The sequence below is a fragment of the Artemia franciscana genome, chromosome 8, assembly GCF_032884065.1.
Source record: "Artemia franciscana chromosome 8, ASM3288406v1, whole genome shotgun sequence".
Lineage (NCBI taxonomy): Eukaryota > Metazoa > Arthropoda > Branchiopoda > Anostraca > Artemiidae > Artemia > Artemia franciscana.
The window spans coordinates 26214940-26241257 of NC_088870.1; the positions used below are offsets into that span (position 1 = coordinate 26214940).

At 36.7% G+C, this 26318-nt stretch overlaps 1 non-coding gene across 1 annotated transcript; it reads left to right on the forward strand.

Moving 5' to 3' along the window:
• Positions 1–22991: 22991 nt before the first annotated feature.
• LOC136030737 (U5 spliceosomal RNA) lies at positions 22992–23104 on the forward strand. Its single transcript, XR_010618356.1, has one exon. It is a non-coding gene; the product is annotated as a U5 spliceosomal RNA (small nuclear RNA).
• The last annotated feature ends 3214 nt before the right edge of the window (positions 23105–26318 follow it).

The window sequence follows — 26318 nt, forward strand, 5'->3', positions numbered from 1 at the left end:
TACCTATTACATTATGAGTCATGCTATTAAGGAAGATGTTAAATACGACCTAAGTTTTGTTTCTAAGCGAACTTTTAAGTGTTCTCGTGTTGAATTCTGCAGTATTGAAACAATAACGAACTTTGAAGTCAAAATTAGAGTTTCCTACATCATGCCAAATATACCTTTTGGTCATAAAAAAGAGCCCTAGTAGACTCTAATTATCTTAGGCTGTATTCCATTATTCAATTATCATTTTACTTGGTAAGTATCCGCAACACCTAGCCAATCACCCAAGGTTACAAATGTAACATCAGTTGACTGAAGTCAATATATCACCAGATTACTTTTACAATGAGAGTCCAGTTTTTAACCAATCGTTACAATAGAGTATACTGGTTTCGTCACATTGCTGGGTGATCGATTCAATGCCTCCATTAATTTTCTTTTGTCTAGTGGGGCGGGAGTAAGGAGAATTGCAAGTTTGTGCTTGAAAGAAGGGATATAATGATGCATAACCAAAATACGTAGTACATTGTGAGTCATGCTATTAAGGAAGATTTTAAAACGGCAAGGCTTATTTCGAAAATGCGATCCAACTTCGTCAAATACTGCTGTAGCGATTTCAGTAGATTGTATCAGCCTGTGTTTGACTTTTCGATAACATTTTTTCCACAATCAGGTTTGCTTCATTTTGTTTTCCATGGTGCGCAATATCCTTGTAACATCTTCGGGTCCAAAAATCTTTCTTGTAACCAAAAATTTTTATTCGATGCATGACGGTAAAGAACAAGACGAGTATAAACTTTAAACGAGAACAGACCACTTTGTATATTTGGGGAGCTGTTGATTTTTTCTTCAATTTCCCTTAAATACAGCGTAATTTGCCACTTACTTTAAACCCAAAAGATAAAAATAAATAAAAACGATAAAAAAAGAAATTATAACGTGCGTCGAAGCAGCTAAGAAGTGCTAGGCCCTCCCCTTATGCACAGAGTTCTTTTTCTAAAGTTATAATCTAGTTCTATCATGCAATCCTCATGATCTTCGGAAAGAGGTTGAGTACGGCAGATGGGACCAAAATAAAATCCCTTGGAATAAGGACAAAACAGAAGCTTTTGACTGACTGGGAAGAAAGAAAGGTTTTGCCAGACTGTCAGCCTCAAGCGTCTTAACGCTGTGGCACGTTTGTAGAAGTGGTAACTGAGTCTTATATTCATTAACAAGCTTTTTATGGGTTCTCGAAAGCTACTGACCTCGGATTGTTAATTAATTCTAAGTTACTCTCATGAAACCATTTTTTAGACTCAATAAAGCTACGAACAAAATCATTAGGAGAAGCTGGCCTCGCTCTGACTTACTACCGTGCCAGAGCTGAGACATCCATCAGTAGAAGTAGGGCGTGTGCAGGCATGGAAAAAGTTCCAAAGCTGCCAGTAGTAGAATTCAACGGAATTCCAAAAGCTGCCGACACTTTAGCAGCACAAATTGCGTTTTGACAGCTTTTCTTTCAGAAAGAGTATTTTTAAATGTAAAAAGGGTATTTTCAGAAAAAAATCGGCCAACAAATTTGAAAACTGTCAAGTAGCATTGCTACTATGCTACCCCACTTTTTGCACGGCGGGGCGTTTGCGATGTAAAAAAAAAACGGACCGAGTGTAAGTTTTTGGGCCTTCCAACGAAATGCTTTAAAAGCCACCGACAATTACGATATGCTTGCAATATTTCATAAATCACGATGCCATTATGCAGACCCTTTTTACAGAAGGAGAAGAGCCAATTTAATGGCAACACAGCTATTTGTTTTGCACCATTGTATACATTGTTCCAGCAAAAACGTCAAAAAAGATTCATAATATGAGTCGGATCCACTTACTTTATAAAAACACATGTTTTTGTAAGCTAACCATGAAAAAACAAAGGAATAAACCAAACTCGAAGAAAAAGAGGATTAAAAAGACTTCCAAAAAAACTTAAAGAGAAAAGTTAGAGTAACGTGAATGAGACGCCAAGCCAATTTGAAAAGATCGGCCACCTCTTTTCACCCGAATAAGCATATTTTGGAGAACACATTTTCCAGCTATTGATATAAAAAGCCTCCTTAATTTTCACAATGATTCAAGAGTTAAGGGATTTCGGGTTAAAATATAGGTTAAAAGCTAGCAACCTAGTAAGAAACGATCACGTCCAATAGTAAAAATAAAATAGCCTATAACTCCTAAAAATAGAATCTGATCGAAACACAAGCTGCACTATTAGTATCGCCTTGTCTGAAACCCCTGTTTAAGAAACTTACAGCTCCTTGGCTTGAATGACAAGGAGAATCCATTGGCATGAAAAACAGGAAAATTGGCTGCAAGCACGATATTCTGCATCGACGGCATCTTTTTTGTTCTTTCCGTTTTTTATGGCACTTGGTATTAACCAAGTGACATATAGCAATCGCAAATTCTGTCGGTCCCGGTTTTGCTACTTTAGGCACTTCCAGGTAAGCTAGAACGATGAAATTTGGCAGGCGTATCAGGGACCGGACCAGATTAAATTGGAAATAGTCATTTTCCCGATTTGACCATCTGGGGGGGAGTGGGGGGCCCGTTAATTCGGAAAAAATAGAAAAAATGAATTATTTTTAACTTACGAATGGTTGATCAGATCTTAATGAAATTTAATGTTTGGAAGGATATTGTGTCTCAGAGCTCTTATTTTAAATCCCGACCGGATCTGATGACATTGGGGGGAGTTGGAGGGGGGAAACCTAATATCTTGGAAAACACTTAGAGTGGAGGGACCGGGATGAAACTTGATGGGAAAAATAAGCAAAAGTCCCAGATACATGATTGACATCATCGGAACGGATCCGCTCTCTTTGGGGTAGTTGGGGGGGGGGGGGGGTAATTCTGAAAAATTAGAAAAAATGAGGTATTTTTAACTTACGAACGGGCGATCGGATCTCAGTGAAATTTCATGTTTAGAAGGATATCGTGTCTCAAAGCTCTTATCTTAAATCCTGACCGGATCTGGTAACATTGGGGGAAGTTTGGGGTGGAAAAACCTAAAATCATGGAAAACGCTTAGATTGGAGGGATCGGGATTAAACTTGGTGGTAAAAATAAGCAAAAGTCTTACATACGTGATTTACATAATTGGAACGGTTCCGCTCTATTGGGGGGGGGGTTAATTCTGAAAAATAAGAAAAAATTACGTATTTTTAACTTACGAAGGAGTGATCGGATCTTCATGAAACTTCATATTTAGAAGGACCTCGTAACTCAGATCTCTTATTTTAAATCTCAACCGGATCAAGCGTAATTGGAGGGGGGCAGTTGGGGGGACCGGAAACCTTAGAAAATACTTAAAGCGGTGAGATCAGGATGAAACTGGATGGGAAGAATAGAAACCTGTCTAAGATACGTGACTGACATAACCGGGCCAGATCTGCTCTCTTTGGTGGAATTGGGGGGCGGGGGGTAATTTTGAAAATTGAGGTATTTGTAACTTACGAAAGGGTGACTAGATCTTAATGAAATTTGATATTTAGAAGGATCTTGTACTTTAAAGTTCTAATTTTAAATTCCGACCAGATCCTGTGACATTGGGGGGAGTTGGAGGGGGAAACCGGAATTCTTGGAAAACGTGAAAATTGGGGTATTTTTATCTTACAAATAGATGATCGGATCTGAATGAAATTTGATTTTTAGAAGGAATTCATTTCTCAGAGCTCTTATTTCAATCCTCGACCAGATCTTTTGACATTGGGGGAGTTGGAGTGAGAAATCTTGGAAAAACACTTGGAGTGGAGGAATTGGGATGAAGCTTGGTGGATAGAATAAACAAATGTCCTTGATACGTGATTGACAGAATCGTACTGGATTCGCTCTCTTTGGGGGATTTGGTGGGAGGGGTTCAGTGATTTGGCGAGTTTGGTGCTTCTGGACGTGCTAGGACGATGAAAATTGGTAGGCGTGTCAGGGAGCTGCACAATTTGAATTGATAAAGTCGTTTTCCTAGATTCGACCATCTGGGGGGCTAAAGGGAGAGGAAAAATTTGAAAAAATTAGGTATTTATAACTTACGAGTGGGTGATCGGATCTTAATGAATTTTGATATTTAGAAGGACATCGTGACTCAGAGCTCTTATTTTAAATCCTGACCGGCATTGAGCCTCTTATTTTCCTTTTTAAATCAATCTATTGATTCATAGAATTTTGTTAGAGCTCATACCATATGATCTCTTGGCTCTTAGCTCTTCTTGCTTCGTCATAAGTGCCATATGAGCTCTTAGCTCTTGTTTATGGTACTTGGTATTAACCAAGTGTTATATAGCAATCGCAAATTCTGTCGGTCCCGGTTTTGCTACTTTAGGCACTTCCAGGTAAGCTAGAACGATGAAATTTGGCAGGCGTATCAGGGACCGGACCATATTAAATTAGAAATAGTCGTTTTCCCGATTTGACCATCTGGGGGGAGTGGAGGGCCCGTTAATTCAGGAAAAATAGAAAAAAGAAGTATTTTTAACTTACGAACGGTTGATTAGATCTTAATGAAATTTGATGTTTGGAAGGATATCGTGTCTCAGAGCTGTTATTTTAAATCCCGACCGGATCTGGTGACATGGGGGGGGAGTTGGGGGGGGGAACCTAAAATCTTGGAAAACACTTAGAGTAGAGGGATCGGGACGAAACTTGGTGGGAAAAATAAGCACAAGTCCTAGATACATGATTGACATAACCGGAACGGATCCGCTCTCTTTGGGGTAGTTGCGGGGGGGGGTTAATTCTGAAAAATTAGAACGTGACTAACATAACCGGACCGGATCTTCTCTCTTTGGTAGAGTTTGGGGGGGGGGGGTAATTTGGAAGAATGAGGTATTTGTAACTGACGAAAGGGTGAGCAGATCGTAATGAAATTTAATATTTACAAGGATCTTGTGCTTTAAAGCTCTAATTTTAAATTCCGACCAGATCCTGTGACATTGGGGGGAGTTGGAGGGGGAACCGGAATTCTTGGAAAACGTGAAAATTGGGGTATTTTTATCTTACGAATAGGTGATCGGATCTTAATGAAATTTGATATTTAGAAGGAATTCAGAAGGTATATCAATTTCATTTGATATTTAGAAGGAATGTCTCAGAGCTCTTATTTCAAATCCCGACCAGATCTTTTGACATTGGGGGGAGTCGGAGGGAGAAATCTTGGAAAACGCTTGAAGTGGAGGAATCGGGATGAAGCTTGGTGGATAGAATAAGCAAATGTCCTTGATAAGTGATTGACGTAACCGACCGGATTCGCTCTCTTTGGGGGAGTTGGGGGGAGGGGTTCAGTGATTTGGTGAGTTTGGTGCTTCTGGACGTGCTAGGGCGATGAAAATTGTAGGCTTGTCAAGGAGCTGCACAAATTGACTTGGTAAAGTCGTTTTCCCAGATTCGACCATCTGGGGGGCTAAAGGGAGAGGAAAATTTGGAAAAAATTAGGTATTTATAACTTACGAGTGGGTGATCGGATCTTATTGAATTTTGATATTTAGAAGCTGAGGGTTTTTAATTTGGAAAAATTAGAAAAATTGAGGTATTTTAACTTAAGAACGGGTGACCGGATCTTAATGAAATTTGATATTTAGAAAGAACTCATGTCTCAGAGCTCTCATTTCAAATCCTGACCAGATCTGTTGACATTGGCGGGGGTTGGAGGGGAAACCGGAAATCTTGGAAAACGCTTATAAATGTTGTAGATACATGATTGACGTAACCGGACTGGATCCGCTCTCTTTGGGGGAGTTAGGGGGTGGGGTTCAGTGCTTTGGAGAGCTTCTGGACGTGCTAGGACGATGAAAACTGGTAGGCGTGTCAGGGAGCTGCACAAATTGACTTGATAAAGTCGTTTTCCCCGATTCGACCATCTGGAGGCTGAAGGGAGAGGAAAAATTAGAAAAAATGAGCTATTTTTAACTTAAGAGTGGGTAATCGGATCTTAATGAATTTTGATATTTAGAAGGACCTCGTGACTCAAAGCTCTTATTTTAAATCTCCACCGGCATTAAGCTTCTGATTTTCCTTTTAAAGCAATCTATTGATTCTTAGAATTTTGCCCGAGCTCATACCATATGAGCTCTTGGCTCTTTCGACCTCGTCACAAGTGCCATATGAGCTGTTAGCTCTTGTTAATTCAAACTAGAAAAATACCTGAAAATTTAAAAATAATTACATAAAGTGTCTAAAAAGGAATGAACCAATTTGGCTTCTTAACGACAAGGTTATGAAGTTATGTGACTATTTGAAGTGACTTATTCTATTTTTCAGACTGAGAAGGAAAACTTGCTTTTCTGGCATACGGCTCTCAAATCCGGTATTCTCTGATTTCTTAACATCAAGGGGCTAGCCAAAAAAAAAAAATAAAAAGGAAAAATACTGCATATTAGGGAACTGAATTTACAAAACTAGGGTACGAGTATCCCAAGCTGCACACTTTCAATTGTCAATATAAACAGAACGGGAGATAATCAAACGACACCTCTGCGCCCCTTGCTCTCGCACCTGTCTCAAAGCACGAAGGTTCTATTAATGCGTCTTTATCCCATCCAAAGGGAAACTATGGTCAGCATTAAGAGTGAGCTTAGTGAATTCTTCATTACATACAGGAGGGTTGAACCGTCTATAATCGACACCATCTGACAATGAAAATGAGCTGGACGCTTAGAGGCTGTTTTCCCAGTGAAGCAGCAAGTCGATTTGCATCGTCCTTCACTTGTTTCATTTTCTGGTAACATTTGGCATAGTTGTTTGAGTCTCGCAATATTTCTTCCAAGATATTCATTAGATTACTAGGGTCTACCATCATTTAAAGAATGTGGGAAACGTTCTTCAACGGCTCCATCGGAGACTAAAGAGTACATTTGACCATCTGAAGATGGTTCCAAATCACCTTCAGTGGTTTGTGATGGATGCGCCGCTAAAGTGATTTTGTGATAAATTTGTCCAGCTGGTTTGATGCTGGAAATATTACGAGTATTGATTGTTCGGTCATCGCTTACGTTGAATGAAACTACAGCGAAACAAGAGTTCAAGTTTCGGAATCATTCGTGGAACTCTTTAGAGAACAAGTGAAGTCCTAAATAAAAAGCAAACCAATATATTTGGAAATTGTGGCAGCGATAATGCAATTCAACCATCCAAGCAGCAGTCTCAAAATGAATTACCTTGCAAGCAGCAGCCTCAAAATGAATTACCTTTGTTTGTTCCCCTCTCCTCGGGGAAATGGATTGCTCCACAGTGAATACAAACAATGTTGCTGAGTCCCAATGGCTTATAGGTAATATTTATGTAGTTTACGGCATCTTTGTAATTTTGTACTGCTTTTGTGCAATACCGTGTTGGCGCTGAAGATTCCGACGACGATGTTCTTCTAACCTAATATGTCTTTCTCCTTCACTCTCATTTTGACTTATTCTGATGCTCACTGTTGCATATGTTCGAACAGCACAATGCTAACCTCTTCACTTTCATTTTTGAATCGTTCTGATTCTTGGTGTCGCATGTCTTCTAACCCCAAGTGTTTTTGGTCTTCTCTTTCGTTTTGACATGTTCTGATTCTCGCTGTCGCTTTTCTTCCAACTTTTTCTTTTCTTCAAAATTTTTGACACATTTTGAATTTCGCTGTGGCTTGTATTCTAACCGTAAGTGTCTTTGTTCTTCACTTTCATTTTTGATACGTTCTGATTCTCGCTGTCTTATGTCTTCTAGCTGCATAATTCTTTCTTCTTGATTTTTGTTTTTAACTTGTTCTGATTCTCACTGTCGCTTTTCTTCTAAACGATGGTTTCTTTGCTCTTCACTTTCATTTTTGACGCGTTCTGATTCTAGCTTCTGCTTGTATTCTAACCGCAAGTATCTTTGTTCTTCACTTTCGTTTTCGACACTTTCTGTTTCTCACTGTCACATTTCTTCTAGGTGTAAAATTCTTTGTTCCTCACTTTCGTTTTTAATTCGTTTTAATCCTTGTTATTGCAAGTCTTCTGGCCACATTTTTCTTTCTTATTCATTTTGGTTTTTTATTAATTATGACAATTTTTCAATGCCCAGTGCTTTAGCTACCTGACCATCAAATATGACAAAACGTATCAAAAATCTAATGCAAAGAGCTTGGAAAAAATGTTTAAGGGATTGTTTAATGAAAAAATAAAGAGCAAAAATGCGATTAAAAGACGAGAATGTTTCTTGGTATGTGTGACGTCTTGAGAAATGATATAAGATGATGCATGAATCTAAACTGCTAAAGCAAAAGGCATGGGAAAATATCTGAGGTAACGATGAACGAAAATGAACAGTGAAATCTACGGTTGGAAGACAAATGACAGCGATAATCACGTCGAATCTTTAAATAAAACTGTGCTTAGAAGAGAAGCAGCATTTCACAACGAATCCCAAGATAATACAAACCATATAAAATGTATGACTTTCTGAAGGATTAACAGGCAAAATCTATGAAACGTGGAAAATTTCACAAAATGGCAAGTGACTGAACAGATAAAGAAAAAGACGTTGAATAATAAACAGCAAAAAATCACATTGAATTGCAAACGAAAATGTGACTTAAAACTAAAGAATAACACGATATTTATGCTATTGCGGATTTTAGATATTTCAGAAAATAGGATTGAACAAGGAGCGGGCTTAGTAGAAGCGAAACTGTGACTGCAGCTGCTACTCGACGCCATAGATGAAATGGCCGAGAAAATGGGACTTGCAGTAAATGTCAGTAAAACAAAGACTATGGCCACATCTGACTCCCTGCTGATACTAAAATGCAAAGATAAAACAATTGAGCAGGTCAAGGAATTTAAGTATCTCGGGAATTGGATTGAATATGATGGATGAAATAGCGAACGAAATCAAGAGGAAAATTGGACAAGCGACATCGGTTTTTGCAAGTTGAAACCAGTCTGGCGCAGTTGTAAATACTCTATGCGCTTGAAGCTCCGCCTCCTGAATAGCAATGTGATGTCCGTTCTCCTCTATGTTAGTGAATGCTGGAAACTAAACACCCAACTGGAGAAACGTGTCCTAGCCTTCGAAAACATGTGCCTTAGGAGAATTCTGAACATATCGTGGCAGAAAAAGGTCACCAACATAGAAGTTCGCCGACGAACTGGTCAGCCATTAGTTACTGACCTTTTGAAACGTAGGAGATGGACATACCTTGGCCACGTCCTCCGTTGGCCAGAGGATCGACTCCCAAATACAGTATATGAGCGGCGCCCCGAGGGGAGGTGAAAAAGAGGTCGAACAAGACACACCTCACGATGACATTACGACCGAGACCTGAGTAATGTGGAGATGTCTCTTCAACCACAGTGGGAGGACGTTACGGCTGCAGATCAGCTCCGAGATGTCTGGTGAGGATTCGTAGACGCCCTTTGCGCCATCCCTGGCTCTGGAGGATCTAAGGTAAGGTAAGGTTAGTAGGAGCAGTGGCGGATCCAGGGGTGCCCGCCCCCTGACGTCATGGTGGATTTGTGGTTGGGACCCCTTGCTCTGGTTTGGGTTAAGACAAAAGTTATTTTTTTTGTAATTGATTTTAATAGTTGTTTTTTTAATAAGTTTTTAATTATTACGACTGTTTCGTTTTGCAAACAAGTTTGAAACTAGGTTTCAGTTACTTTGTGCGGTCTCTGTTAGATTTTAGTAATGACGCATACCACCAAAAAGTATTAAATTAAATTTAGGTTTATCAATGCAATCGGTCCGTATTACCACAAAAGGCAACTGGGAGGCGAAAATCTTCATTTCGTAATAACAAGGAGAGGAAATGTAAAATCCTTACTTCTTTAGGCTGTCGAAATGATATTTCAGGATTGTGCTGTGACAACACGGTTTAAAAGCAAAATATTCACTTCTATTTAATGTCAAAAATTTGTTTTCGAGTCTTGCTATGGCACTGAGGCGAATAAATTGATGGCATTACTTTATTTGGCTGTCTTTTTTGGTTTTTTAGGTTTTTCAATTGTTGTTTTTTTAGGGGATTTGTATAAAAGAAAGTAAATGTACGAGAAGTGTAAAAATTATTAATTTAAGTTTTAGACTCTGCATTATATGACCTATCACCTCCTCTGTTTATCCTAAAACATTGAAATAAAGGCCAAACTCTTTAGAATTTTAATAAAGGTTCGTATAAGTATGTACTTAAAACTAAGTATATGAGTCGAAATATTCCTTCAAAGGTCGGAGTAATCATTTAAGAAGAATAGATTTTCGAAAAATTGTTCATAAAAGAAGGCAAATTTTATGTGTTTTTTTTATTATCGAGCTGGTATAGATGGGTCTCTGAATTCTCAGTTTGAATCAGTAGAATGACATCATTTTTTTTTAAACAATTACTAATAAAATGTCTATAAAAATTGGAAATTCACACAAGTTGAGCTAACCACGGAAACGGAATGCAACTACAATATTACTTCAGAATTTCTCACCTTCTCAATACCAACCAGTCACAAATTATTGTTATGTTTTGTAGACTACAGGGGTTGCGTACATTTGTCCATAAAATTGTTTAAACTGCTATATATACCGCTGAGGATTTTTATATTTATTTTGATACATACCATCCAATCATATCTCCACGATTATTTGTTTATAAATCAAAATTTTTATAAGACATGTCTCTTGCTTAATGCTAAATCTGAGTCAAATTTCAAATTTTATTTTTGAGCTCAAGAGACATCTCGAGATTTAAACTTTGAATTGAATGTAAGTCTCAAGATTAAAAAAACAATTAATTAGAAATCTACCACAGCTTCAGGGTTTCTCAGAAACCCTGAGAATTTAAATCACCAATCTATACCTATCAAATACAAAAATAACAAACACATAATTATCTGTTTTTTAAGGAGTATTCGATTCCTGGCCGAGTGGGTTGGTGCGCTGGATTCGGGATCCTTTGTCTGAGAGGACGCGGGTTCGAATCCCGGTGTACCCAATTCTTCAGTTTGGGACCGGGGTCAGTGGCGTGACTCTGTAAGCTTAGCCAGAGTCGACCCAGCTCTAAATGGGTACCTGGAGAAATCTGGGGAAGATAAACTGGAAGGGTGTGCGAAAGCACAGGATGGCTGGCCCCCAACCCTCCATTGCACTTCCTGGCTGAAGGGCCAAGAAACGGAGATCAGCATCGCCGGTAGGGACTGTAAAGTCTAATGCCGTATCCTTTTTTTTCTTTTTTTTTATTTCGACTCATACACGCACATTTGAAGCACATACCTACATGCATCTTTATTAGAGTTCCTGTTTTTCTGCAGATTTTGATCTTTATTCAAATATTTTAGGACAAATAGAAGAAGAAATACTAAAGAGGAGCTCTAAACTGACAGGACTCTAGACTGAAAGGACTAGCCATTATAAACATTCACCAAAATATTGAGGTAGACATCGACCGTGTAATAGATAGATATGGCGGTTGTGGAAATACAGAAATAGACTTTTTCTCATAAAATTGTGAATTCTGTAATTTAAGCGAAATGTACAGAACTTTAAAAGCGGAAAGGTACGCTACGTTGTTATGAAAAGCAAAGTTTTGATTAGTAGATTTTTGAGATTTCGTCAAAGTTGAATTCATTCGTCAAAACCGTTTTTAAAAAGAAACAGTGATTAGCTAATGCTTTATTGCCTGTACTTAAAACCCTCGATTTAAATTTCTTCTACGTATTTCTATCTCTTCGTTCTGTTTTTCTTGCTACACCCTTAAAAGAACTAGTATTTAATGTTTAATATATATTTTATGAATATACAAGTTATATCTTTATCTCCATTTCTGACTCTTCATTGCTATCATAGTTAGTAAGCGATGCCATAAAGTTAAGCGACATGCTAAATAATTTGACCTATACAAATTGTCACAAAGAGTGCATGATCCCAAAAGATGGTTCAAAACCGATCTCTTTTTGACAATTAAATAAAAAAAACTAGTTTTTAACTGAAAGTAAGGAGCGACATTAAAACTTAAAACGAACAGAAATTACTCCGTATATGAAATGGGTTGTCCCCTCCGCAATCCCTTGCTCTTTACGCTAAAGTTTTTAATTGTTTTAAAAAGTAGAATTGTGGCAAATAGTCAAACTTTAGCGTAAAGAGCGAGTGATTGCGGAGGGGACAACCCATTTCATATACGGAGTAATTTCTGTTCGTTTTAAGTTTTAATGTCGCTCCTTACTTTCAGTTAAAAAACCATTTTTTTTATTTAATTTCTGAACGTTTTTGATTTAATGCATGTTTGATTTTGGCTTTCCGTACATAAATTATTAAAATGAAATTTGCATATTAATTCTTTTTTTGGCTAAATGGCTTTCTCTTAGTTTTGATCAGACGATTTTGAGAAATAAGGGGTGGGGAAGGAGGCCTAGTTGCCCTCCAATTTTTCGGCTACTTAAAAAGGCAACTAGAACTTTTAATTTTTAACGAACGTTTTTATTAGTAAAAAATACACGTAACTTAAGAATTAACTTACATAACAAACTTTTATCTATATATATATAAAAATAAGTTGTCTGTGTGTCGACTGACGTCATGTTTGTGTGACGACTGACGTCATTTTTGTCGACTGACGAAATTACAGACCGGGACATCGGGACACAAATGACGACCGGGACACCGGAACATAGGGAATATAAATGACGACCGGGACACTCAAAGAGAAAGCGACCGGGACACAAGGAATGTTCGATTAGCAATCACCATCAACAAAGCACCGGGACACAAATGACGACCGGGACACAGGGAATATAAATGACGACCAGGACACTCAAAGAGAAATTACAGACCAGGACACCGGTTGGGGTGGCGCGAAGCGCCACCCCAACAGCTAGTATTCTTTTATTTTTAATTATATATATGAGGGGGTTTGTCCCCTCGTTAACACCTCGCTCTTCACACTAAATCTTAAGTTTCGTCCCAATTCTTTAAGAATAACCCCTGAATCAGAAAGGCCGTAGAATAAATAGTTTAATTTACTAAAAATACTTTAGCATAAAGAACGAAGTATCTATGTCCTCCTAAATACCTCGCTCTTTTTGCTAAAGTATTTTTAGAGCTCCTCATATGCGTAATAATCTCTGTTCGTTTTAAGTTTCAATGCTTCTCCTTACTTTCAATTGAAAAAACTTTTTCATGTTTATATTTTCATTTTTTTTTAATAGTAATGCTAGAAAATCCTGCGCCCTTTTCATTGAATTTCTCTTCCCTCATGAAATGTTCCTCCAAGGAAAGATCCTCCCACATAGCCCCTTCCCCTCACCCCCACACCCAAACCATAAAAAAAACCTGAAAACGTCGGTACACTTCCCAATAACCATCACTGTATGTAAACACTGGTCAAAGTTTGTAACTTGCAACACCTCCCCCAGGGACTTTGGGGGAGTAAGTCATCCCCAAAGACATAGTTATTGTGATTTTTGATTATGCGGAACAAAATGGTTATCTCAAAATTTTGATCCGTTGACTTTGGGAAAAAAATGAGCGTGGGAGGCGGCCTAGGTGGCCTCCAATTTTTTTGGTCACTTAAAAAGGGCACTAGAACTTTTCATTTACGTTAGAATGAGCTCTCTTGCAACACTCTAGGACCACTTTGTCGATACGATGACCCCTGGGAAAAAAAACAAAAAAAAAACAGACAAATAAACAAATAAACACGCACCCGTGATCTGTCTTCTGGCAAAAAATACGAAATTCCACATTTTTGTAGATTGGACAACAGATTTATTAGAACTTTAGCCCTCACCAGATTTTAAATTAAATTTACGACCATTTCCACTACCTACCTATGACACATATGTATCGAGGTTCCCTTTAAATTGCAGGTATTTCTTTGTCCGCAAGTTTGTTGAAGTAATCTATTATGTGCCCCGTCCCCAAAAAGAAAATACTGGATCCGCCCCTGAGTGGGAGGGAGGAATTGAATTCACGGGAAAATTTCTCAATTCAACTGAAATTGCTGATTTCCCACCCTATAACTTGAAACTAAAGAATAAAATGATGATCATGCTATTTTAGATATTTCGGAGGGCATAGGCATTGGAACACATGATTTTGAATGAATCCGAACAGCTAAAGTTGAAAGCATAGAAAAAAGTCTGAGGTAATAATGCACGAAAATGAAGCGCAAGCGAAACCTGCTGCTAAAAGACATTTGACAGCCAGTATCACAACAAATAAATCGAATCGTAAATGATATCTGCGGTTAGCAGAGAAGAAATAGTGAATATCACAAAGAGTTCCAGAGGAAAACAAATCCTATAATGGATGATTCCTTCATGTAATAACAGGAAGGAGGAATTGTGTTCATGCCAGACTTTCTTAACTCAATTGTTATTACTTATTTGACACCTCATGACTTAAAACCAAGGAAGAGCGGATATATATAAATATATATATATATCTAGACACATAAAAATGTAGTGTCCGTCTGTTACATTACCGTTATTACCGTTACACGAGCTCAAAAAATTGAGGCTCTTTTTAAATTTTATTAAATTGCTTAAAATGTGAAAATGATTGCACAAATATTTCAATATATTTTGACAATGGATTAAAACAATTTGAAAACCTTAAAACAGAAAACCTAAAGTTTAAAGTTTAGAATGCTTGCTGCTCAAAGAAAATTTTTCAAAGTGTCAATTAACGTCAAAAAGAAATTATTATTAAATAGCTTAAAATGTAAAAAACTGGTGATTGCACAAATATTTCAATATATTTTGACAATGGAGTGAAGCAATTCGAAAACCTTAAAACAGAAAACCAAACCAATTTACGTTATCCATTCGATCCAAAAATGATATAACGTTGCCGGGACCCAGAACACAAGGGACAGTGAGAATCCATATATAGAAGCCTGCCCCGTGCCATGCTGGGGCCCGCGGGGATCTGTGGCAAAGCCACCGGGACCCAGCACTGTCTGTGGTTACAAAGGACAATGAGAATCCATATATAGAAGCCTGCCGTGTGCCAAGCTTGGGCCCGCGGGGATCGGTGGCAAAGCCGCCGGGACCCAGCACTGTCTGTGGTTAGAACACAAGGGACAATGAGAATCCATATATAAAAGCCTTCCGCGTGCCATTCTTGGGCCCGGTGGCGAAGCCGCCGGAACCCAGTTCTGTCTGCGGTTAGAACACAAGGGACAATGAGAATCCACCCGCGGGGACCGATGGCAAAGCCATCGGGACCCAGCACTGTCTGTAGTTAGAACACAAGGGACAATGAGAATCCATATATAGAAGCCTGCCGCATGCCATGATGGGGCCCGGCGGGGAAGGAACTGTGTTCCAAGCATGGCACGCGGCAGGCTTCTATGTATGGATTTTCATTTTCCCTTGTTTTCTAACCACGGACAGTGCTGGGTCCCAGCGGCTTTGCCACCGGCCATCCCTTTAAACAAATAACTGTGTATTTATTTACAACGTCATCTTGTTAGGATGATACCGGTATGCCTTTTTAGTATTTTTCCAAGGGTGGTTGCATCAAACCTAACCTGAATCCATGACTTCAAGAAGTTCACATTATCTGCAGTTAGAAAACAAGCAGCAACGAGCATTAATATATACAAGTCTACCGCGTGCCGAGTGTCGGGGCCCAGCCTCGAAATCGGCTACATATTTTTTTTCTTAAAACTGGCATATTGACATTTCTGGCCACAAAACCGATCTAAATAGGTCATAACTTTAAGAAATAGTTCGTATTTTTCCCAGGGTGGTTGTATCGAACCTATGGTGACGCCATAATATTGAAAAGAGGCTCACATTGTCTGCGGTTAGAAGACAAGTGACAATGAGAATCAAAGTTCACCTTTTTCAATTCTACCCTTAAAAAAAGCATATATTAGACACGACCTTCTGTTAATATAGGCATTCTGCTAAGGCTGTAGTGTAATTACGCAAAAAATTAATCTTGGGAATTTTTTAGAGTAACATTTTGGGAAACTGGACTGGGTAAATAATGTTCTCCGCCAGAACAAGATAAAATATCTGAACTTTACGCTCCAAATCCAGTTATTATCATTGCTCCAAGATAAGCCTGTTTTCTTTAAAACAAGACATTCTATAACAATAAAATGCATATGCAATGTTTATAAAAGTAATTTTTTTGCTGAAAAACAAATATCTTTTTTTTAATTGAAACCTTAAACATTATTCTGAGGATTGAGTTAGAAAGCTTAAAACCCACTGTAATCAAGAAAACTGAATATATATATATATATATATATATATATATATATATATATATATATATATATATATATATATATATATACATATATATATGTAGATATATATATATATATTAACGGGAGCTTGGTGGCTTCGCCGCCGGGTCCCGGCACTGCTACGCTAGAGGCTTCTATATATGAATTGTCATTGTCACTTGTCTTCTAACCGAAGACAATGTGAGCCTCATCTTGATGTCTTGGCGCGGTAGTCTTGTATATATCGATTCTCTTTGTCGCTTATCTTCTAACTGCAGTCAATGTGAGCCTCTTCTTGATGTAATGGCGTCAACATCGGTTCGATACAACCATTGTGGAAAAAAATGAAAATTTTTTCTTAAACTTGTGACCTTTTTAGAACGTTTTAGTGGCCAGAAATGATAATATGCCAGTTAAGAAAAAAAAACACTATGTAGCAAATTTTGAGGCCGGGCCTCAGCACTCGGCATGTGGCAGGCTTGTATGTACTATTTCTCGTTTTAAGTATCAGCCTCCAAATGAGTAACCTTTGTTTGCTATTCTTTCCTCAGGGAAATGGAGGGCTCTCCGTTGAAAACAAATAACGTTGAAGGGTTCCAATGAATTGTAATCAACAGTTGCATGGTTTATGGTATCTTTGTAGGTTTGCACTGGGTTTTGTGGCACATCTTGTTGACGTCAAAGATTTTAATGGTGTTGTTCTTCTAATGCAATATTTTTCTCTTTTTCACTTTTATTTTTGACTCGTTCTGATGCTCGCTTTCTCTCTGTCGCTTGTAATTCTTGCTGCCACTTATCTTCTCATCGTATATTTCTTTGTTCTTGCTGTGGTATATCTTTTAGCCCCATATTTCTTTGTTTTGCGCCACATTTTGTTGAAGTTGAAGCTTGTAATGGCATTGTTCTTCTGACGTAATATTTCTTTCTTCATCACTTTTATTTTGACTCGTTCTGATGCTCGCTTTCTCTCTATCGCTTGTAGTTCCTGTTGCCGATTATCTTCTAACCGTATATTTCTTTGTTCTCGCTGTGGCATATCTTTTAGCCGCATGTTTTTTTGTTCTTTACATTCATTTCTAATTCGTTCGACTCTTCTTTGTCGCATGTCTTGTAACCGCATATTTCTTTATTCTTCACAATTGCTTTTGACTCGTTTTAATTCTTACTACTGGTTATCTTTGAACCGCATGTTTCTTTGTTCTTCACTTTTATGTTGACTCGTTGTAATTGTCGTTGACGCAAGTACTCTGACTTTATATTTCTTTGTTCTTCATTTTCGTTTATTATTACTTTAGATATTTTTTTCAGTACCCTTTACCTTAGCTGTTCAGATAGGTCTTGTAACACTTAAAGGTCTAGTATGAATACTTGCCTGAATGGATTTCCATTTGACAGAGCTGTAAAATAAGAAGACAAAAAAATAAAACCTATGAGGCCAAATTCGTTAAAAGAGCTATTTGATTCTTTCTCTTTTGTATCTGTTTGTTTTCAAAGTAAATCCATGTCATTAAGTTTTTTAGTCGATTCTTCCGCACGCCATCCTGAATCACTGAATGCAACGCTGGAGCTAATGTATTTTTCAAGGGATAATGGAAGAAGAGCGAGGTCAATAAACTAAACGAAATGACAAAGCTCTAGTTGGAGGAAAATCATTATTAGAGCTTCCTACTACCTCTATTAATCGGATGATGTAAACAGCTCAGTTGCAAATAAGATGATCCTTCTGGCTCAGTCTGTTTTTTTTTTATTATTTATTAAATTTTTCGCTGTAGCACATCTATTTCATTTCACTGCATTTGTACAGAAACGTTTTAAAAGTCCCAGCAATAAATTTGGCAGAAATACAAGACATTCGCAAATCCACAACAATTGGAAAATTTATTAAATTTAAGCGAGTTCTCGTAAAAGAGGGCATTTTAAATTTAGCTTACAAGATTGATCTCTCAAAGTTAGTAAAATGCAAAGCTAAAGGTAAGGAGAACATCATTTGAAAAAAAAAGAGGTGTGCCTCTTATTAACGTCCAGAATGTTGGCCCTACCGAGAGGTTTTGCTCAATTCTCTGCAAAGTAAAATAAATTTTTGCATCAAAAGCAGACTTTTTCGTCGTAAATTTAAATGGATTTGGATAAATTTGTGGGAAATATTTTGCCCGAGAAAATCAGTTAAGTTTTTGTAGCTACGGACTTACAGATTAGAGGAAGCAAAACTTGACCTTAATTGTATGCTAGACCTTTTTTCTAATGTGGCAAAACTTGTTACTGCCACAACACTTCTTCCAAGGTCAAGATTAGGTCAAATTATAAACTATTTCTTAGCTATCGTTGAAGATAAATTTTATAAGTTAACTGTATACAATCAAATAATAAAGGAGTTTAACTGTTATTTCTGTGCATTTTTTGTCATTCAATTTTAACTCTGCACTAATTATAGAAAATAAAATGAATCGACATTCTAATAGTTTCTAACTTCCTTAAAAAAAGGACAGTTTTTAGAATGTGGAAATTTCTGCAGAGCTGGCAAAGAATATGACTAAATACAAGTCCAAATTTTCATTCAACTTCAAGTGTCATATTTTATTCAAAGATAGGGAACACAATAATTGGATCCGGAGCAATAAAACAACGACTCTTAATGAGGTTCTAATTAAAAATCTGTTATGGAATTTCTTTAAAGATGCGAAGGAAGCGAGAACGATCGAATCTAATATCTAGAATCTATTTTTGATTCAGGATTTTCATGTTAGAGTCAAAGCACAGAAAATGTGCGTCATCGTAGAAAACTTTGGCAACCGTATCGAATAGAAGATTAAACTTGTTGTCTGATAAATGCCAAAATCTTCTTGTCAAAAACATTCCTACGCACAAGATGAGAAAAAGTATAAATAATGAAAGTATAAATAATGAAAAAATAATGAGCTAACGAAACGTTGGTTGAGTTATAAGTCATCCAAACCATAAACGAAAGGTTCTCACAAAAATATGGGCTTTCGGCACCCGAGCAGGTGCTGCTTCAGATCTTAACTCTGGTTAGCAGCTAGCTAATTTCAGACCCAAAGGCATGCCCTTTGAAATCCACTAATTAAAATACAAGGCATGGTAGTATGTACCTGTATATAAGGTAAGGTGGGGGAGTCAACGGTAGATTTTAGCTAAAATAAATGATTGGCAATTATAAATTTACAGTTATTGTCCCTGGGGCGGGAGTGTATGTGGAGGTAATAAATAGAAAAAGACTTGTTCCCTATTTGCATATGACTTCTGTTTTGCCAGCTGAACGATTTTAGCAAGTGGGGGTACCATGTGAACACCAAGGCGCTGAAATTAAACTTTTTCCACACAAGCAGTTTTTCGAAATAATTTTAGCTCTATGATAGCGGAGCGGGTTTAAACTTAGCTTACTAATACGGGATCCAGAGATCCAGCCCAGCAGTAGAAACACACTGCAGGGTCGATAATGAGACCTCAGTAGTCAAGAGGCGTTGTTAATCTGATTACTTCTTTCAAGTTTTTCAAAGAAAACTAAAGAGCTATATTAAACAAAAAACTAGCAGAAATAAAAATCAAATAATTTTTTTGGCGTAGCACTACCATAAATCAACTCCAATAAATAAATCAAACTCTAAACAAAAGAAATGACAATAACGAACGACGTCAAACTCAAAAAAAGCAGGAACCAACATAAAGAGGAGTAGAGCTAACCCTCTCCGTGCCTTTAACGACCAGAACAAAATTTTTGCTTTACTAATAACAATCCTTATTTCGAAGTGTGTAACATCAAATAATAATAATAATAATAATAATAAAATCTCCATCATATTTAAGGTTACTGAAGAAAACCAATAGTTGTGGATCCACAGTTTAATGTAGCCTACATATTGATAATCATTTCTGATAGTATCAATAATTTTTATTTATTCAAAGTTAAAAAAGAAAAAATGCTTAAAATATGCTTCGTTTTTTAGTTGTTTTTGTTATTAATTAATTTTAATAGCGCTGAAAATTTTAGATTAATTAGCTTCATTTTAGCGTTGCTAAGATATTACTGATATAGATATTGATGATAAAGTCCTTTGACAACAGACAAATACATACTGCCGTTAGATTAGTTCCATGTTCCCCTTAAAATGCCCCAAAAACTTTACCTTAATCCTTTGTGCCGTCCCTTAGATATTGCTGATACGTCCTTTTGACAACCTGCTTGCACATTGTGTGTTTTGATTTAGTTCAACATCATCCTCAAACTGCCTGAAGTTTACAACCAATACCTTTAGTATTAACAAAAGTAGTAGTTGTAGCAGCAGAAGTAGGAGCATTGGGAATAGCAGTGTTGATAGCAGTACGTAGAATAAGTAGCATTTACCTAATGCCATTTCAGTCTCAACTTAATACTTAAAGCCATTTCTGAAATAGTGCTGATACACTCTCTTTATAGGCTGCAAGGATACATCTAATTCTGATAATTCCAACATCACCCTTAGCAAAATCTCTGAAGGCTATCACCTCAAACTGCCTAGACAGTTTCAACCAAATAATCTAAGACATTCCTGGGATATTGGTGATACGCCCTTTTAACAGCCTGCATGCACACATTGTCTTCAGATTTAATTCAACGCCCCCTTCAACATAACCCTAAAATTTCACCTTAATACCTTTAGCCTTCGAAGTTTTTAACACCCCATCAGCACGCACTGAAAGTTTGTTAATACCCTAAGCTTTTCCTGGGGTTAATTAAAAAAAAAAAAATCCCAAAAAAAAGATTTCAAAGAAAAATAAAGGCCATATTAAACTTAGGATCAGCAGAAATAAAAACATATAATAATTTAAACACAAAAACGACCAAAAATTAATATTAAGGAATAAATGAAATAAAAAACAAACAGAAATTAAACAAACAGCAATCAAACATACATCAGGTATTAAAACTTAATCAAACGAGTAAAAAAAAACTTTATTCACTCGAGTAATAAAACGAGTACAACCTAAATTGAATATGCAAACCAAGCTTAAAATAAACAGAAAAACCCAAACGAACATTAAATAAACGATGATAGCTAACAAACATACAACAGGTATTGATACAAATGAATAAATAAATTTTGAAACAAGTAAAACTTAAACTTAATATCCAAGCCAAGTTTAAAACGAACAAAAATCACTAAAAACAAGATTTTGGATTCTGCTCCCTTACCTAATTGTTAAAGTCTAAAGCCTGCTGCGTCATTGGCGCTTTACTGAAAACGAATTATATTACAAATATTTACTTTTGTGCTTATTACAACATAAGAAAAAACAAAAAAAAAACAAAAAACAGTGAAATAAAATCGTGAACTGGTGAGCTTTCACCAACTAATATTACTACTAAGTCTTGTTTAGAATGGGAAGGCACTAACAATAAATTAATAATTGCTTATTTTACGACTAAAAAGCTCAGGGTATCAGTTATAGTAGTATATGCCCTTGTTGCACCTTTTTACTTTATTGCTTGTTGCAACAAAGTTTTTACTTTTTGCATGAATTTTACTCACAGTTACAGGAGCAAATAGAAAAGGTTCCAGTTAGAAATATTGTGCTTTTACTAGAAGGTTCTTACTTGGTCGGTAGAAATAGAGATAGATGTATCCTAGTCTAGGAAAATTTGGTGTAGGAAAAGAAAACAGTAATGGCTACAGACTTTTGCAATTTTGTAGGTATAACAATCTAGTTATAACCAATACGGTGCTTGGTCATAAAATGGCCCATAAGTTGACATGATATTCATGTGATGGTAAGAAAGCAAACATTATTGACTATGTTATAGTAAACCAAAGATTGGCAGGATAAGTAGCCTACAAGATACTAGGGTATATAGAATTGCTTTTATTGGTGTTAAAAGCAAAGATCACAATCTAGTACTGTCTAGGATTAATTTAAAGCTGATTCAGAAGGGTAACTGCCTCCCGGGAAGTTGTGATGTTGGTAGACTCCAGGATGAGAATTTGAGAGAAACTTTACAGGAACAGTTGAATACTAAACTTGAGAGTTTAAATTAGACAATGTGGAAGATGGCTGGAATAATTTTATAAAAAACAATTTCTGAAGTTGCTGATGGTGTCTTAGGGCAGAAAATAAAGACTGCAGCTAGAAATATTAGTGAAAAGGCTTTATGTTTAATAGAGATGAGAAGGGGTTTGTAAAAGAATTATCCGAGTAATAGATCATATGAAAAGAAAAGGAATGTAAAGAAAGTGGAGAAAGCATTAAAATATGAACTAATGAGGTATGAAGTGGAGGTTATGGATAAGATTGCTGAAGATCTGGAAGATGCAGCTAGACGGCATAATAGTAAAATATTGTACTGGCATGTCAATAAATTGAAAGGGAGCAGTCAATCCAGACTTGTCCCAGTTAAAGATAGCAATAGGGCCACAATTAGTGATAAGGAAAGTGTTAAAAAGAGACGGATGGAACATTTTGAAAATGTGCTAAACCAATATACAGTTGCAGGAAAATATATTGAGGAAAATGAAAAATTTTGTGATATGAAGGATGTGAAGGAAGATTTGTTTTGTGAGGAAGAATTAGCGACAGTACTAAGAAGATTAAAAAATAATAAGGCTCCAGGAGCTGATAGTGGGGTAAATGAGTTTCTTAAATATGGTGACTCTGAGGCTAGTAATAAATTACTGAAGATTACGAATATGATTTTTGAAAAAGGGGAAGTACCTAACGATTTACAGTGTACCGTGTAGGTACTCAGTACCGTCAGGATTTACTAGGATTTATTTTTATATACCCAAGTCAACTGTAGCAATTTTCATAGCTCCGGCCTCTCCTCATATCGAGTTAATCTTTCGCCTTTTACTAAAGATTACCGTGGGGAGGGGCACTTGATGAGTCTTAACAAATTTGAATGCCGAAGGCAGACTAGTCTATACTCTTGTAGAATGTTTAAATATTTCAAGATAACTTATCAGACAAGCCTGATTATTTACTCATAGCGTTTCACGAGACTTAAGTGACACTAGAGATCAGTAGAAATTCTACTTGAGGAAACGGTCTGGATTAGGGGTCAGACAAGTATCCCTGGGAAATGCAGGATAATTAAAGTCATATATGAACAAAAGTCCAATCTTTTCAAAAAAAATGAAAAAGCAAGTCCTAGGTGCTCTTGAGTCATCATTCTCTTAGGGCCCCCATTTCTCCCTCGTCTAGGAACAGTATTTCCATTCCAGTTTAGGAGGTTCCTCTAAATTGAAGAGTTTTGAGATCTTATAGGGGCAAATCCTTTCATTTGGAGATTCCATGGGTTTCTAGACACAATACTCTGTCTGGCGGGAGAATGTGATACAAGAGACAATGCTCTATGTGAAGGGAAAAGAGAATCAACAGGCAATTCTCCATGTGAATAGAGAACGAGACTCACAAGAAAACGGTCTGTGAGGAAGGAGAAGCCTGGAGCCTAAATGCAAATATAAAATAAAAACCCAGGGATTTACCATTTCAAAGTTTTCGTTGATACATTCGGGGAGTATGGCATTCTAACAGCTTAACTCATCATTCCTTGGTCTATATATTAAAATCCTTCAATGAAGAATGAACTCATTTAGCTGATGATAAAACTGCATTCTGTAAGATATTTTGGTACAAGGAATTGGTGTGGTTAGGACTGGCCCTTGTTTCTATAGCAGGCCTTGCTGCAGAACCGTCCTAAATTTTTCAGAAATCTATTTTTCTCCAGAGAGAGAAGATTTTGTGAGGGGCCAATGGCCCTGTACGAGATTGGAAGCAAACGACTTGTATTTATTTCTTAGGCCCTTAGATGTAAAAGCGAGCAAAGTACAAGCTATATTTAGTCCTCTTTTGTTTCGTCTTAGAAAGTAACTATTTCTGGGTTTGCTATCCTTACAGTAAGCAACGTAATTTATTTAGGCTAAAAATTAAAGGACAAAGTATTACTCAAGAAATCTGAACAAGACTAGCACAAGTCCATACAGAATATTACTCCATAAGGCATTGATCTTTTGCACTTGAAAAATCAAAAGATACTACCATCTTGGAATGCAACTTTCCTCGTAGTACTTTGTTTCTACTAAGTCATTGTAGCTCGAGTCCATCTTATAGGAATTGATTTTCATTTCTTCTGCTTTTACACAGTGGCGTAATTTTGTCAAAATCCAACTTCAGGGAATGGGGGGGGGGGGGGGGGTGGGCAAAGTTGGAACTATTTTTCCAAAATCAAGTGAAAATGGTAGTAAAAACTAAAATAAAGCCATTTGGTAGCACAAAGGTACTATTTAGTACTATAAAAGGACTATAAAGGTAAATATGTACTAAAAACAAACAAACAAAAAAAAACAGATCTGTTTCTGTAGCTACTTGAATTTTTAGGTTTATATTAGGTTTGATAAGATTTTGGAAGAAACTAAATTTCAGCTGGGGGGGGGGACTGAGGACTGTGGAAGTTGCAAACCGAAGTCTGGGAGGGGCAGTTGCTCCCCCTGTCCAATAGAAAATTAAGCCCCTGCTCTTCTATGGTTCAAACCTTAGGGCTATTTAATAAGCTTAAACTCAGATTCTACTATAAAACTGGAATTATACTTGAAGGCCATCTATTTTTCAGTTCAGTCTTCTGGCTACATTGTTAGTGACAAGATGGGATTATAGAATTAATCAAGTAAATGACAAATGAAAAGGATATATACTTATAAAATAAAGTAAGCAATCATTTATCTGATAAAGTCTCACTGTTTTGTGTCTTTGTATTTTTCTTATGTGATTAAAAATGCAGCTTTAGCGTCCATATTTGAAGCAAATTTAATAAAGTCTTAATATAACTTGCATTGTTACCATGTAGCATATATGAATGAATAGCAGTGGCTTTAATTGGGAGAGGGGGATTTTTTCTACAAGGTGTTTTTTCTGCATTCTCCTCTTAGATTAAAAAAAAATTCTTTTCGTGGTATTATCATTGAAAAGGGGCTTTTTTTGTATTTTTGTTAATGAAATTGAAAAGACAACGAGATTCCCTTCTATGGACTCTGAAGCATGCTCTTTTGCTCCCCCCCACCCCCCTTGGGCTGTGTCTGGAAAATACTTTTGGAGGGAGGAATACAAAAATATTTAAAAACTCATTGGAAACTTTTTCAAATGTATTGCGTTACGTATCCGGCCTTATCCCCTAGTTTCCATAAATTGACGCTTTTGATCAATACCAGTGGTGTCAACTTGAAAATTTTCATTGCAAGTGAGGGTGTTTTTTTTTTCTTTTTTTTAAGAAAATAAAAACACAAGAGAATTGTCCACTCTGGATTTTGAAAATACTTTTCTCTGCCCCCCCTTTTTTAATTACCGTGAATTAAAGCCGTTCATTAACGCTAGTTCCGACTATTGTCAGCTAAAGGGCCAAGACAATATATCTCTGATTTAAGGCCTATCTTCTCTGATTTTTTCCTTTTTGAATGCCAATTTTGTCCAAGTCTTGATTTAAAAATATTCCGATTACCATTGAAATTTTGAGATAAACTTTGATATTATGGGAAATGTTTCATACTGTTTATAAAAATCTAAAGACAAAGTGACAAGTTGATTGAATGTTATTTGAGTATCGTAATCGAAATTAAATTTGCGACAAACTTTGTTACTCGTATGATGATGATGATGATTTTATTAAGTGATTAAACCTTTACAAGTATTATACTGCTAAATGTCTACAAACTAACACTACAAAGAAAGAAAAAATAAACTGTTCTCCAGTGCAATACGGACAAAGGGTAACTCCTTTGCAATCACTGGTTTTGTGTCCATACAAACAGCATTTGTTGCATCATAATAGGTAGATATAATCTTCACATTCGTGCAACATGAATCCTAATTTCAGACCACGGTAGTCTTTTATACCTTTACGCATCTTTGGGGAGACTTCAACAACAGCATGGGTTTTACTTTCTCCTTTGCGAACAATTGTTACTATTTTAAATGCTTCTCCTTTAACTACTAGTTCTGACACATCTAAATTGTGATTCAAAAGGGATTCTCGTAGTTCTTCTTTTTCATTTGTCCAAGGGATGTTTTTAACAATCATTCTAGGATTTTTTTTTGTTGTTGAGTGTTTAGGGGTATAGTTTGTCAAATCTGATTTTTCACTA